Below are 16,329 nucleotides of genomic sequence, written 5' to 3' on the forward strand. Positions count from 1 at the left end.
TACCACTTGAGCCACAGCAATTGGCCTTATTTTTATGCCTGTTTCTGTATTATGTTCCATTGATTAGCTTATGTTTTCTTTCTTTCTTTCTTCCTTTCATTCTTTCTTCCATCTTTCCTTCCTTCTTTCTTTCTTTTTTTTTTTTTTTTTTTGCAGTACTAGTATTTGAATTCAAGGCCTTGTTCTTGCTATGTTGGTGCTCTACTGTTGAGCCATACTTCAGCCCTGTTTATTCTTTTGCCCATAGCACACTGTCTTGATTTCTATAGCTTACTAGTAAGTCAGGAAGTCACACAGTATTACTCCTCTTCTTCAAGAATATGTTAGTTATTCTGAATCTTTTGCCTTTTCAAATAAATTTTAGAGTCAGTTTGTCAATATCCATAAAATAATTTGCTTAAAAAATGTGGAATTGCATTGAGTTTATAGATTATCTGGAGAGACTTCTGACATCTTAACAATATTAGGTCTTCCTATCCATGAACATGGAATACCTCTCCATTTACTTAATTCTTTGATTTCATGGTTCTGGGTTGTATATTTTTCTTCACATAAAAATGATACATATAAGCTGGACGCCTGTGGCTCACGCCTATAATCCTAGCTACTCAGGAGGCTGAAATCTGAGGATCATGGTTCAAAGCCAGCCCGGGCAGGAAAGTCTGAGACTCTTATCTCCAATAAACCACTAGAAAACCAGAAGTGGAGTTGTGGCTCAAGTGGTAGAGTGCTCACCTTGAGCTGAAGAGCTCAGGGACAGCATCCAAGCCCAGGGTTCAAGCTCCACAACCGACTATATATACACACACATACATACATACATACATACATACATACATACATACATACATACAGTTGGGAGCCAGTGGCTAACGCCTGTAATCTTAGCTACTCAGGAGGCTGAGATCTGAGGATCACGGTTCAAAGCCAGCCTGCGCAGGAAAGTCCGAGAAACTCTTATCTCCATTTAACCACCAGAAAACCAGAAGTGGCACTGTGGCTCAAGTAGTAGAGCACTAGCCTTGAGCTGAAGAGCTGAGGGACAGCATACAGGCCCAGAGTTCAAAACCCATGACAGCCAAAAAAAAAAAAAAAGATACATATGTAATCAAATTAATATCTGTGTATTTAATATATTTTAATGTAAATGCTATTTTTTTCAAATTCCACTGTTCATTTCTGATACATAGGAAAGCAATTGGCTTTTGTAAATTAACCTTGAACCCTAAGACAGTTTGCTAAAATTGAAGTTCAGATTACTGATTTTAGTAATCTGATTATTGACTCCTGATTTTCCTTCTTTTGTATATGCATTTAATATTGTAATTTTCCTTCTAAGATCACTTTCATGGCCTTCTACCATCTTGGTAAGTTACATTTTAATTCTCACTTAAAGTATTTTACATTTCTCTTAATATTTATACTTTGATTCGTATGTAATGTGGACATAGGATTATTTATCTCCAAGAATGTTAGAAGATTTTCTAGCTATCTTTCTCATTGATTTCTAGCTTAATTCCATTGTGATCTGATAGCAGACTTTGTATGATTTAATCTTTTAGGTTAAGGCAAATTTAATGTCCCAGAATGTGGACTGTCTTGGTCTAGGTTCCATGTGAGCTTGAAAAAGAAGGGACAGGGGCTGGGAAAGTGGCTCAGTGGTAGAGTTCTTGCTTTGCATGCATGAGGCCCTGGGTTCGATTCCCCAGCACCACATAAGCAAAAAAAAGAAAGAAAAAAAGCCGGAAGTGGCGCTGTGGCTCAAGTGGTAGAGCGCTAGCCTTGAGCTAAAGAGCTGAGGGACAGCGCCCAGGCCCAGAGTTCAAGCCCCGCGACCAGACCCCCTCCCCCCCCAAAAAAGAAGGGACATTCTGCTAATGTTGAATGAAGTAGTCTACATCAGTTCTATCTAGTTGCTTGACAGTCCTCATTGATTTTTGGCTACTGAATCTGTGCACTGCTGATAATGGGATGTGGGAGTTTCCAGCTATGTGGTGAATGTTCTCTGTGCACTTTTATGAGGTTTTGCCTCATGTGTTTTGATGCACTTGTTAGATGTGTGTGCATTCTTTTCCTCTGACCCTCTCTTTTCTTCTCTGACTCTTTTATTACTACCTAGGACTCTTTTTATCCTGATAACTTGCTTTACTCTCAATTAGCATAGCTACTTCCACTTGACTTTGCTTAGTGTCATTGTGATACATCTTTATCTATTAATTTGCTTTTACTCCATATATATTTGGTTTCTTGTATACATCATGTAGTTGGTTCATATCTTTTGCTCCATTTTGAAAAATCTCTGTGCATATGTGCCACTGATTTCTTTTTAAATGTAGACTTTAAAAAATTAGGCAAGCTGGTGAAAAAGGTAAGGTACATAAATTAGGGGATGTAAATATCTATCTATATTGCCAATATTTCATTTTTACAGCATGTTTGTTAGCTATATTGTTTAACATAGTATTTTTCACTTGATATTTTGGAGATCCTGTATTGTAAAGAAAACTTTTGTTGAAAAACAGCAGCAACAATAATTCTTTTGAACCTCGGTGGCAGATATATTCCATTCCTCAGCCAGGTGCTGGTGGCTCAGACCTATAATCCTAACTACTCAGGAGGCTAAGATCTGAGGATGGCAGTTCAAAGCCAGCCTGGGAAAGAATGTCCATAAGACTCTTACCTCCAATAAACCACTAGAAAACTGGAAGTGGCACTCTGCCTCAAGTGGTAGCCTTTGACATGAAGAGCTGAGGGACAGTGCCCAGGCCCAGAGTTCAAGCCCCATGACCGAGATAAAAAAAAAAAAAAAAAATCCATTCCTCCTTGAGATACAGTTTTTTTTCTGTGTTTATTTATACTGATACTGGAGCTTGAACTAAGGGCCTGGGTACTTTCCGTTGCCTTTTTTTTTGCCCACGATTGGTGTTCTACACTTGAGCCGCACCTTCACTTCTGACTTTTGCTAGCAAATTAGAGATATGAGTCTCATAGACTTTCTTGCTTGACTAGTTGAAACTAGTCAACCCCAGATCCTCAGATCTCAGCCTCCTGATTTCAGGTGTGAGCCACTGCACCCAGCTCCTTCTATTTTTCTGAGGTAATGTTTTTAAGTATTTTTTCATGTTGGATGGACCTGATACATCAGCAGCTCTGATGGTTTGCTTCCCTTAGATTGCTGTGGGATTAGTAAAGAATGAGGTGAGAGCCCTGCTGGTCTCAAAGCTTATGATACACTGGGTTCAGGATTGTATCTTCTCTCAGGGAATCTTATTAACAAAAATGTAACTTGACCACCTGAATGACCCAGCTGGAAACCATATTGCTGTCCAAAATGATCCCCAAGAAGGGGCAGCTTCTAGGGTGCAAGTGAGCTGCAGTGGTATTGGGCTACACCTCTGATGTCTAAAGTGACTACTGGGGGCTGGGAAGGTGGCTCAGTGGTAGAGTGCTTGCCTTGCATGCATGAGGCCCTGGGTTCGATTCCTCAGCACCACATAAGCAGAAAAAAAAAGAGCCAGAAGTGGCGCTGTGGCTCAAGTGGTAGAGTGTTAGCCTTGAGCTGAAGAGCTGAGGGACAGTACCCAGGCCCAGAGTTCAGGCCCCACGACCGGACCAAAAAAAAAAAAAAAAAAAGAATTATGTAATGAAATAAGTGCAGGCTTTTGTGGTTGGTTTCTTTCACTTAGATTATGTTTTTTAGGCTTATCCAGATTTAATAATTACTTTGTTATTATTGTGTACTACTTCATTTCTTAATGTTATACCATTCATTTTTGTGGCTAACTAGCAGTCCATTATGTGGACATATGACATTTTGTTTATCTATTCACCAGTTGTTACTTGAGTTGTTTCTCCCTTTTGGTTATTATTAATCAAGTTGTTATACACATTCATGTGCAAGTCTTTGTGTGTACGTGTTTTCATTTTCCTGAGGTACAATTAGGACTGGAATTGCCGAGACATATGTCAATATGATATCATCATTTCTGAGCACTTTTGGGGGCTGGCAGAAGATGCTTCGGGCTTATCTTGTTCTTCTACCTTGACCCTATAATTGGGCCACTTTCCCAGGGAACCCTGTTGCTTCCATGGACAACAACGTTGAGAAATGAAGACTTTGGTGGCAGTTGTGGCTCATCATTATTAAGTCCTTGCTGCCCCCAGGCCCTCTCAGCAAATAAAGCTAGGAAATATATGCATGGATATACGTGTACACGGATATACCTCCCTGTGTCAAAACATACACTACAGAACACAGGTACACATTTACACCCTGTTTATTTCTATAAGTAGCAATATTGAACACTGAATTCTCTCTACCAGCTGTGATTTCAATCCAGGTGCATAGAATTGCAGCTGGAAACATCACAGCTTCATTCTGTTTTCTCCTTCTCCATATTTACAACACTCATTACCAACCATGAAAACCCTATCTGGTTCATGCTTATTAGATCATAGTTGCTGATCAGCTCAGTCTCACAATGTTCCATTGCCACTCTCCTGCCTAAGCACACACACACACACACACACTCGGACACGGACACGGACAAGGACACTTGCTCAGCCCCCTTGGGTTTTGATGCTCTTACTAGGCCAACCTCCCACTTGGATGCCTGGCATCTTCTCAGTCTCTCAGCTTTCACATCAAAGTGACCCCAATCCATCTTCAACACCCCATCCAGGGTACCCTCACAATTCTTCCCTGAATATTCTCTCCTTACACACCAGGCTCCTTGCCCCTACTCATCCTATTTGTATTTTATTTCTTTCTGTGTGTGTACTGCGACTGGGGCTTGAACGCAGGGCCTTGTGCTTTCACTCGGTTTTCTTGCTCACCTCTAGCATTCTACTATTTGAACCATGCTTCCAGTCCAGCATTTTATTTTTTTTTATTGTGAAAATACTGTACAGAGGGGTTACAATTACATAGGTAAGATAATGAGTACATTTCTTGTCAAGCATTGTAGCCTCCTCCTTTGTTTCCCCTTCCCATCCCATCCTCCCCCCACCGCCCCACCCAACCCAGTCCAGCATTTAAATTGGAGTTGCATAGGCTTTTCTGCCTAGGCTGGCTTTGAACCTTAATTTTATGATCTCAGCCTCCTGAGCAGCTAGGATTACAGGCATGAGCTACTGGTGCCTAACCAGACTCCACTCTGGCCACTTCTGGCCCTTGTCAGGTGCCTTCTCTATCCTTCTTAGGATTTCTTCACTCTTGCTGATTGGGGTCCTAAGTACACCTTCCTCAGTTAGCTTGGGTTGAGTCCCCAAAGTTTCTCTGCTCTGACTTTCTCTCATTGAAGGAATCCTTTCTTATGCATTTGACCCCCAAAATCACATGCTGAGACACTGAATCTGCTATCCAACTCCTGGAGGCATCAAACTTGCTTGGCTCTACCTAAGACTTGTGAAATGGACTGCTTTTGAAGGGAAGAGAAAGAAAGAGAAAGGAAAGGAAACAAGAAAGAAAAAGAGGAAAGAAGAAAAGGAGGAGAAAGAAGGAAGAGGAGGAGAAAGAGAAGGAAAGGAGACATAGGAAAAGGTGGAGGAACAAAGAGAAGAGGAGGCAGAGAAAGAGTTGCCTGGCAATTTTTCATTGAGTGCTAGACATTTATTGACTTCTCTGACAGGTTCTAGAGACTTTGGTTGATGTCATCATCTTCTTTCAGAGAGAACTTATTCCCTCTGGCAGCCAGACAGGTTCAAGGAAATCACCTTTACGCTGTGAAACTACTCCAGCTTCAGCTTGCCCTTCTTTTGAGCTCTTTTTAGGGTCCTAACTGTAAGCCAGATTGAAGCAGGGTGAGCAGTGAAGGAAAGTTGAGACTTTTCTTTTAGAAATGTATGAAGGGGTCAGGTGCCAGTGGCTCACACCTGTAATCCTAGGTTGAGATCTGAGGATGGCAGTTCAGAGCCAGCCTGGGTGGGGAAAGTCTTATCTCCAATTAACCACCAAAAAGCCTGAAATGGAGCTATGGCTCAGGTGGTAGAGTGAGTGCTATCCTTGAGCAAAAGAAGCTCAGATATAGTGCCAAGGTCCAGAGTTTCAGCTACCAGATGAGCAAATAAAAAAAGGAAAGAAGGAAGGAAGGAAGGAAGGAAGGAACAAAGGAAGGAAGGAAGGAAGGAAGGAAGGAAGGAAGGAAGGAAAAAGAACAAAAGAAAGAGAGAGAAAAGAAAAAGAAGAAAGAAATTGTGAAGAGGAGAGAGAGTGGAAGATAAATTGGGAGCTTCAGGAGCATAAGGAAGTGAGAGACACTGTATTTTCATGGTCAGGTAAGATGGAAGATCATCAAGTGTGAGGTATGGGCCATGGGGGAAGAACAGAGAGCAGATGGCAAGGGCAGGAGGGTGGGGCCTGAGCTCAGCAGAGGGTGGGTTTTGAACAGGAAGTAGACACTATCCACTGGCTGAATAGGACCTGGTCAGGAGTACAGGTCTGAAACTGCCTGCCTCTTGTGGTGCTTGTATTTTTCTGGGAAATGGCTGGAGATGAGGTCACTGCACAGATGCACGGGCCAGGTGTGAGGAGAACAGAGGAGGAACCGGAAGCAGTGGAATCCCAGAACTGCACTCAGAGGAGGCTGGGTGAAGAGAGGAGACTTGGCAAGGGGAGGAGTTGGTTGAAAAGGGAGGGGTGAGAGGAAAGGGCTGGGTAGAGATAGGGGTTATTGAGTGGACGTGGCTCAAGTTCGATCATTTTATCCAGCCAGGGATCCTCGGAGAGCAGAGACTATGTCCCTATGCAGCCCTGTTCTTTCCCCCTCTGACACTGAGGGCCCAGCCCAGAGGTGTGGAATGGGGCAGTGGGGAGAGGTGTGGAATGGGGCAGTGGGGAGGCCTCTCTTCTCCTTTGCTCATTCTCTTCTAGGGCAAGGGGTAGGGGAGTGACAAGTCTGTGAGGTCCAGATTTTTGGCCTCATGTTGGGGGAGGGGGGACAACAGAAAGCATCCCTCCCTTTTCTTCCCACCTACCCTTTAGAATCTATTGTGGGGACCCAGAGCAGTACTGGAGCTCTCTTCCCCCACTTTCCACTGACCACAGGGGTATGCAGGGGGACCGGCGGCTTCAGGCTGGATTTGTTTCTTATTTTGCTCCTGGCTCTTCTGGTGGAAAAATCGAAGCGCTCCCCTCGGTGCAGCTGAGGCAAAGAGGGTGAGCGTGGCTGGGAGGCTGTCCTGGCAGGAAGAGCCAAGGGCAGGCAGGGCCCAGCCAGAGAGAGACTCCCCCTGCTCAGCCCCCACCAGCGCCCTCTGCTACTTCCTACGTGGCTGTCCAGGCCCAGGTGTGAGTACTGCCATGAGTCTGCCTTTGAGATTGGTTTAAGGGCTGAACGGAAGAGGAGGCCTGGAATTCAGCCCTGGCCCCCCAGAGCATCCTCCATCTCCAGGCCGTCCACACAGTCTCCAGACTGGACCTGAAGTCCTCTGCGAGTGCTTACAAGAAATCGGTGACAAGCCGGGCGCTGGTGGCTCACGCCTGTAATCCTAGCTACTCAGGAGGCTGAGATCTGAGGATCGCGGTTCAAAGCCAGCCGGGCAGGAGAGACTGTGAGACTCCTATCTCCAATAAACCACCAGAAAACCGGAAGTGGCGCTGTAGCTCAAGTGGTAGAGCGCTTGCCTTGAGCTGAAGAGCTGAGGGACAGCGCCCAGGCCCAGAGTTCAAGCCCCACAACCGACAAAAAAAAAAAAAAAGAAATCGGTGATACTTCGGTGAGAAGGCTCTGAGCCACACCAGCCACAGCCATGTAGGTCTTTGGTCTAACAGAGGGGGCAAGTTGTGTGCTAGGAGGACCTCACCTCTAGGCATTTCCTAAGCACCCTCAGGATATGGTACCTTCTTTACTACGCTTCTCCCATGTCGCCTTCCCAACCACTCTCAGATCAGTATCAGTAACGCATTTTACAGATGAGGAGACTGAGGCTCCAAGAAGTCAAGTGCCCCACGGACGACTGCCCAGCTTTTCTGAAGTCAGAGCTGTAGATTTGAATCCAGGTGCAGGATGTTTCCCCTGACATGGGAAACTGAGGAAGCTTCTCCTCCTTCCACCCCAGGGTTGGAAAAAGTGTCTCCATGAGGGCTTTGAGCAGAGTCTGCCTCTGCTGCTCAGCAAGTTGGTCTCTCTCCCCTCTCTAGCCCCTTATTTGGCAGCAAGGTGGCTCGGAGCACTCCCTCCATCCTCCCTCCTTTGGAGCTAACACCACACACACACACTTCACTTCCCCAGCCTAAGTGCAGAGGAATCTGCTGCCTGGCTTTCAAGCCCAGGCACCATCTGGACTGCATTAGGGCAGAGGAGAAAGCCGAGAGCAGGAAAATGGGAGTTGGCCTGGCGGCTCCTGTCTGCAGGAGAGGGTAGCTCCCATCAACCCTGTCTCCAGAGAAGGCAAAGATGTGCCCTGGACAAGGTAACCTGGTGGAGGCCTGATCCCAACCTCCAGAAACCTCTGCAAAGTCCAGTTTAAAGCCGCTTCTCTTCCCACCCTTTCCATTTCTCAGCCAAGCTCAGAGACCGGTAATGACTTTCCAAGTCATGGGGAAGCAGAGCAGGGTTCCAACCCTTCCACACATGAACATATATGAGCAAGAAGACAAGGAGGAGGCCGGCGTTTCCTCAGGAGAGTGAGGTGGGGAAAGGCCCCCGACAGCAGCAAGAATGGTCTCCATTCTCCTTGGGTCTCCACTGCTTGCCTCCCAAGCCCACTCCCTCCCTTTCCCACATGCCACCCTTCCTTAGGGCCGCCATCTCTGAAGATGGCTGGGAACGAGGAGGGCAGCCCTGTGGCTCTTTCTCTGGTCCCAAGAGCCCTCCCCTGCACCGCCCCAGCTCCAGACGTGGCAGGGTGAGTGGAATGAGGTTTCTCCTCTCCCTCCCAAGTGCTGTGCTGGCAGCTCCCGGCTCCCGAAATAAAAATCAAATGTGGGATTGGCAAGGGGGAACGGGCCGGGAGACGCAGCCGGCGGCTGCAGTGCTGGGCTTCATTCTTTCCATTGTAACTTCACCTCCTAACCTCTGGCATTTTAATTATGTCTCCTACCCACCGGCTCTGCCTGGGCTGGAGTGTGAGCTCACCCTTTCCTGTAGGCTGGGAGGGGGTACGCCTCTGCTAGGACCCCCATACTGGACTGCTCCCGGAAAGCCTGCTGGGCACTGGCTAAGGGCACCCTTTAACCTTCCTGCTCCTTCCTGCTTCTACAGTCCCACCAGGACCTGGGGAGAACCCAGCTCCCAGGCACCCCACCTAGCACCATGGTCCCCTACATGAATCATTTCTTCCTCACGCTCTCTCGATTTAATGATGGCCACTGTATTAAGACAAAGTATGACAGGCTGAGCACCCCATTTCCTGGACCACAGCTTCAGTCTGTCTCTGAGGGGCAGGAAGAAGGATAGGAATGACCAACCCAGGTGACAAATTGCTTCCTGTCCCCACAGTTGCCACTTTGTCTCCTAGTAAGTGATTGAAAGCATTATTTTGATATTAAAATATACAAGGAGCCAAGTGCCAGTGACTCACGCCTGTAATTCGACCTACTCAGGAGGCTGAGATCTGAGGATCAAGGTTCAAAGCCAGCCCAGGCAGGGAAAGTCTGTGAGACTTTTATCTCCAATAAACCACCAAAAAGCTGGAAGTGGAGCTTTGGTTTAAATGGTAGAACACTAATCATGAGCAAAAAACTTCAGGGATAGCACCTAGGCACTGATTTTAAGCCCTAGGACCTCACCCACATTCACATACATGCACACACACACACACACACACACACACACACACACACACACACACACACACGGCAGCTGAGTGCTGGCCTTGTAATCTTAGCTATTCAGTAGACTGAGATCTGAGGATTGCAGTTCAAAGCCAGCCCTGGCAGGAAAGTCTATACTCTTAATTAACTACCAAAAAGCCAGAAGTAGAACTGTGGCTCAAGTGGTAGAACACTAGCCTAGAGAATAAAACTCAGGGGTAGTGCCCTTAGTTCAAGCCCCAAGAACTGGTGCATGCACATGCGCATGTGCACGCGCGCGTGCTCATGCACACACACAGACAGAGGAAGTAAAATGCCTTAAATTTTTATGTGCATGTCAGTTGTGGGGCTTGAAATCTGGGCCTGGATGCTGTCTCTCAGCTCTTCAGCTCAAGGTGAGCTCTACCACTTGAGCCACAGCACCACTTCCGTTTTTCTGGTGGTTTATTGGAGATAAGAGTCTCTTGGATGTTCTTGCCCAGAGTTGGCTTTGAACTCTCCGCCTCCTTATTAGCTAGGATTTCAGGTGTGAGCCACGGATAACTGATTGCCTTTAAATTTTTTATGTATGTACACTGGAACTGGGACTTGAACTCAAGGCCTTATGCTCTCATATAGCTTTTTTGCTCAAGGTTAGCACTCTGCCACTTGTGCCACTTCTCCATTTCCAGTTTTTTGCTGGTTAATTGGAGATAAGAATCTCATAGAATTTTCTTCCCAGGCTGGCTTTGAACTCAAATCTTCTGATCTTAGCCTCCTGAGAAACTAGGATTGTGAATGTGAGCCACCAGTTCATGGCTCTAATGAATTTTTAAGACCAAAAAACCAAACTGTCTAACATTGTAGTTGGGCATGGTGGCATATGCCTATAATTTCTACACTTGGGATGTGGAGGCAGGAAAACTGCAAGTCCAAGGCAGTCTAATCTGGACTACACAGTGAGACTGTAGCTCAGAAAAAGATTGCATTTGTTGCAGCCGCAGACTTCAGGGTATAGCCTTGGCATGGCCAATCTGGAACAAGATGCAGTCATGTCTGTTTGCAGGTAGTCTGTCAAGCCCCCAGGCTGCCACAGAAGATGGCCAGTAGCAGTAGGCAGGCAGCCTGGACCCTTCCTGAAATGAAAGGTACTCTCCTACCATGAAGCCTGGAGTTAAGGTCTGCTGGTTCTCAGTAAGCAGTACCCAGGAAGGTCAACCTCCCCAGAGCACACAGCACAGGTACAGGGAAGCCCTGACTCCATCAGACAGGGCAGGATCTGCACCTCCTCCATCAGATAGGGCAGAATATGCACCTCCTCCATCAGGCTAAGAGCACCCTGAGTTTTAGGAAGGAAGAAGAGCAGACTCTGTAGACCAAGAACTACCATGAGTGGCTCTTTTTACACCCAGGCCCCCCAGTAGTGACCCTGCAGGCCTTGCTGCTTCCCAGAGCTCCTGGCAGTGACAGGGAAGCTCTTTGCCTATGACCAGAAGCCCCAAGCCTTAGAGGGGAGGGCAAATCACTGCCACTGCTAAAGAAGAGGTGCCGAAGGGCAGGAAGAACCCTGGAGGTCATCATGGATCTCAGGAAGGACCCCTTCCTTTCCCAGCCATGCCCAAGTGGAAGGGCTTTCCTTTCCTCTTTGCCATCTAACCCCCCACCATTAAACCCTTAAATTAACCTCTGCCCCACCCAGAACTGGAGAGAGTTCCCCAAAATAAATCCGAAATTACATGCTGCTTGGGGCAACCACAATTCTCCTTCCTTCCTCCTCTCCAGCAAACAGCTCCACCCTGCCCAATGCTGGGGGGCCTCCCCCCCCAGGGGCTATTTATACAGATCCGGCTCCCCTCTCTGCAGTCTGGCCCTGTTGTCCTTGGGTGAGACCCAAGTAGGCTTTGCAGGTCTCCTGAGAGGCCACAGAAAGAGGCGTGTGTGTGTGTGTGTGTGTGTGTGTGTGTGTGTGTGTGTGTGTGTGTGTGTGTGTGTGTGTGATGTCAGGTTCTACTGGGCTGAGGCATAATTTATGTTCTAAACCAGGGTACTTTGAGGCACTTAGCAATTACACCCAGGGCCATGGCATAGATTTGGACTGTCCCAACCACACCAGGCATCTGGTCTTCCAGAGATGGGGCCAGACTCTAGGCTAAACAGTGCACTTTCTTCTCTGAGACTTGAGGGGGAGGGAGGGAGGGGAAGAGGGAGGAAGGGAAGGAAAGAAAAAGAGGGAGAGAAAAAGAAAGAATAAGAGAGAGAATGAGAGACAGAAAAGGAACTGCCCTCAGCCTTCAGTCACAAAGACAAGCAGATCTGATTGTGGCCCCTCCCACCCGGCAAGATCAGGACAGACCTCCGGGACAGGGTAGGGGGAGAGGGGTAACTGAGGAGACCCTTGCCAAAATTGCAGGAACCTGAGGTTGCTATTTTGAGATCACAGACATGCACCAAGGTCCCCCAGGACAAAGCCACCTTCCATCCTATGAACCTGGCCTCAGGGGCTACTGCTCCCTCTGGTGCAGGGAATGAGAGAGGGGGAAGAAGGGAGAGGGTGGGAGATGAGAGATACGCACACAGAAAAACAAGGCTATGGAGGGGGGAGCGAGGGTCCGAGACAGAAAGAGAGATGGATGGCAGAGAGAGGCAGCAGAGGGAGGCAAGGAAAGACTCGCAGAGGGCTTAAGCTAGCCCCAGCCTCCCCTTCCTGCTACCACTGGCTCTTGAGCCAGTCTCCCTTGTTTATAGCCCCACCCTTCCATGAGGAGCCTCTTCTGGTCCCCCCAGCCCAGTGCCTGCTCCCCTTCCTTCCAGGCTGAGGACACCGGGGCTTCCTGCAGTGGGAGGCACACTGGACCTTCTGTTCCCACCTCCGCTGCTCACTGTCAGCCCCTGCTCAGGACCCTTCCCTTCTGCCTCCACTGCTTCTCTCCCCCCAGGTCCAGTCTCTAATTGCTTCTGTCCCTCTGAGGGGCTGTCTGAAGGTGGGAGCCTGACACTCGTCCCAAAAGCAGGCATGGAAAGAAGCATCCCTTCCATAAGGAAGGGAGGGAGAAGCTGAGAGAGCCAGCTGCTCCCAGGCCAGGCTGCTGTCCCAGGAGGAGGGGCCTGGATAGGGGTCGGCAGGGTTGGGAGGTGGCATGGCAGTGTCTAGAGGACCACGTATGCATCATACATCATGCTCAACTTCTCTAGGCTTCATCTTAGAAGGTGGAAAGAGGGAATGGACAGCAGAAAGCAGCTGAGGATCTCAGCCATTGGTGGGTACCGCCATGCCCTGGAGAAGGGCCAAGGAGTGCAAGGGCTAGTGTGTGTGTGTGTGTGTGTGTGTGTGTGTGTGAGTGTACATGCAAGTGTGCTGTGTATGCATGTGTGCACATGTACTGGAGGAATAGATTCAACCTTTCTGCCCATGAGGGGGAAGGACCTCTGTGGTGGGGAGGGGGGAACACAGCAGTGTCTGTCTGTCTTAGAGGAAGTGACAGATTGTCTCTCAATTAAACTTGATTACCTGTCTGCTTGTCATTCCCCAAGACAGGAACCCCAAACTGCCCCCCAGAAAATACTGCTTGTGAGCCTGGATCATCAGACCTGTCATTTAGCTGGAGGAGGCAGCCCAGCCAGGCTGGGAGCCCAGCTCTGTGCCCAACCTGCCAGGCACTCACCCAGACACTTAGTGTCCTGTTTACTCTGGCCTGGGTGGCTGGCACAGGTGAGCTTCTCCAGGGAGCAGCTGGTGGCCCTGCCAGTCGACCCACCCCCACCTGGAGGCCAAGGAGGAGGAGGCCAGGGCAGCAGCTCTGTAGATAGGAGGGCTGGTGGGGGCAGAGCCTCACTCTGGGGCTAGAGCCAGTGACTACAGACGCCATCTCCCTGTTATTTCTCCATTATCTCAACTATAGACCAGGTTCCAGCCCAATGCATCCAGCATCCTCCAGCCCCAGCTCACAAACACTGTTCACCACATCGCCAGTACTCTGCCACCATAGCAACCTACATTGCCACCATGGGCAACCTACATTCCAGCAACAGGCCACGCAAACACACACAAAGGCTGAGCTCCGGTGGCTCACATCTATAACCCTAGCTACTCAGGAGGCTGAGCTTTGAGGATTGCAGTTCAAAGCCAGCCTGGGCAGGAAAGTCTATAAGACTCTTATTTCCAATAAACCACTCAGAAAACAGGAAGTGGCGCTGTGGCTCAAGTGGTAGAGTGCTCGCCTTGAGCTGAAGAGCTGAGGGACAGCGCCCAGGCCCAGAGTTTAAGCCCCATGACTGACCAAAACACACTCTCTCTCTATCTCTCTTTTTTTTGCGGGGGGGGGGGGGGGTCCGGTCATGGGGCCTGAACTCTGGGCCTGGGCGCTGTCCCACAGCTCTTCAGCTCAAGGCTAGCGCTCTACCACTTGAGCCACAGTGCCACTTCCGGCTTTTTTCCTTTTTGCTTATGTAGTGCTGGGGAATCGAACCCAGGGCCTTATGCATACAAGGCAAGCGCTCTACCACTCAGCCACCTTCCCAATCTTCTCTCTCTCTCTCTCTCTCTCTGCCTCTCTCTCTCTCTCTCTCTCTCTCTCTCTCTCTCTCTCTCTCTCTCTCACACACACACACACACACACACACACACACACACACACACACAGAGTTCTGTACCTCTTATCCTCTTCCCAGTACCATGCTCCAAAATGGGCCCAAAGGAGGCCCAGTACCTCTGCCCCCTAGATTCCCCTGCCCCCACCCTGCCCCTCTCCCACTCTCTGGGCTCACCTTTCTCTGGCTCACTGACCCTTCTCCTTCTCCCCCCCCTCCCTGGACTCCTATGTTCCTTCATCTGCACACCATGGGGGTTTGAAGGCTGCCCATGTGGGGGGCATTAATTCACCAGCCCTCCCCAGGGTCTAAGGGGCTGGGGCTCCATAGGATGGAGCAGCAGCTGATCAGGACTCCAGACCCCACCCCCTCCCCAGCCTGCCGGTCCCTCCCCATTCCAGCTGAGTCACCCCCACAGCAGGAGCCCGCCCATCTGGAAACCCTGAAGCCTGCGCAGGCAGCTCCACGTGGACACCCCTGGCTCAGGCTCCAAATCACACCCATCCCCCACCACCACCTCTACCCTCAATTGGGGTCCAGCTTCCCCAACCCCCAGGGGAAGCAGGCCCCAATCACCTGGCAGGCAAGCACCCACTGCCAACTGGCCGGAGTGGGGGGCCGGGGGGGGCCAATTCAGCCATTGACCACTAGGTCTCTACCCAGTAGCAGCCACAGCCGGCCTTGATGCCCAGCGCTGTGGGTACGCCTGCAGCTGGTCTTGCAGGAGGCCGGGCACAGGGCTGGGGGAGCAGGAGCCAGGCTGTGGTAGTGAGGAGGCTGTGGTTTGGCTTAGCAGGCAGAGGGAGTTTATCCTGGCCTGGGGCCCTGAAGCCAAACATCCTCCACTAACCTCGCAGACACATCAAAGCCCAAAGGGAAGGGGCCCTTCGGTAGAGGAAACCTGTAGTCCTGGCGGCGTGACAATCTGGCTCCGAGCACAGGACCACCCTGGCCCGCTCAGCAGGCTGGGCTCAGGCTAGGCTCTGCAGCTCTCAAGGCAGAGGGGCTAAAGGGAATGGGAGGGCACATTTCTGCCTGGACCCTCAACCCCAACCCCAGAGCCTTCAGTGGTTCAAGACCGCCCTCTCCCACCCCCCCTCCCACACACACATACACACTAGCTGGCATCTGTCCTCGGCTTGGGCCTTTAACACAGTGCCTTCCAAACTTCTGGGTCTCCCCTAACCCCCCTCTTCCACCATCCAGGCAAAGAAGGTGGCTGGGGATGGCATTGTACCCCAGCCTCTCAGCCACCGCCTGGAAGAAGAGTATGGTTAAATGATATGGAGCTTGGTTTCCTTCCCCAGGGCTGCATTGCTCTGCGAAGGCCCTCTCTACGTGGACAAGGGGGGAAGAGTGGACATGGGGCTCAGTGGTTGGGAGGAAGACCAAGATTCCTTTGAAAAAAAAAATAGCAGCTAAAGTGTAACAAGAAGGCGAGAATCGGGCTGCCAGCCATGGGGCCTCTCTGGGGGTTGGTTGCGGAGGAGGGGGGGGGGGGGGAGAAGGGGCTGTGAGGCGCTAACAGGGGAAGGAGGAGGCGCTAACAGGGCCACTGCAGAGAGGGGATCCTGGAGCCAGCCCTGCCTGAAGATAAGGAAGCTGGGGGGGGGGGGGGAAGGGGGGGAGGGAGGAGGCTGTGATCTGCGTACATGCACGTGCACACATATGTACTCTCGTGCATGAGCCCTCCACATGCGTGCGTGCACACAGCTGGAGCCAAGTCTGTCCTCAGCTGGGCGCCAGATGATGTGGCTGCTTGGGGGAGCCAGCTTTGAGGAAGCATTCCACTCTGCCCGCCCCCTTCCTCCCGCCTCCTTCCTCCGCCCCTTCTCCCCTTCTCACACTCACTTTTTTTCCAGCTTTTTTTTTCCCCTCTACCTTAGTCTGAGCCCCCAGACTATTCAGAGACCCTTCTCTCAATATAGCCCAGCCCTCAGAGGAGCTACTCTGAGCTCGCTGCTTCGGGGGGGGGGCGGGGGGCAGGAAGGTCTTCTAAGTCTAACCAC

The sequence above is a fragment of the Dipodomys spectabilis genome, unplaced genomic scaffold, assembly GCF_019054845.1.
Source record: "Dipodomys spectabilis isolate Male_0828 unplaced genomic scaffold, ASM1905484v1 ptg000018l, whole genome shotgun sequence".
Taxonomy (NCBI): Eukaryota; Metazoa; Chordata; class Mammalia; order Rodentia; family Heteromyidae; genus Dipodomys; species Dipodomys spectabilis.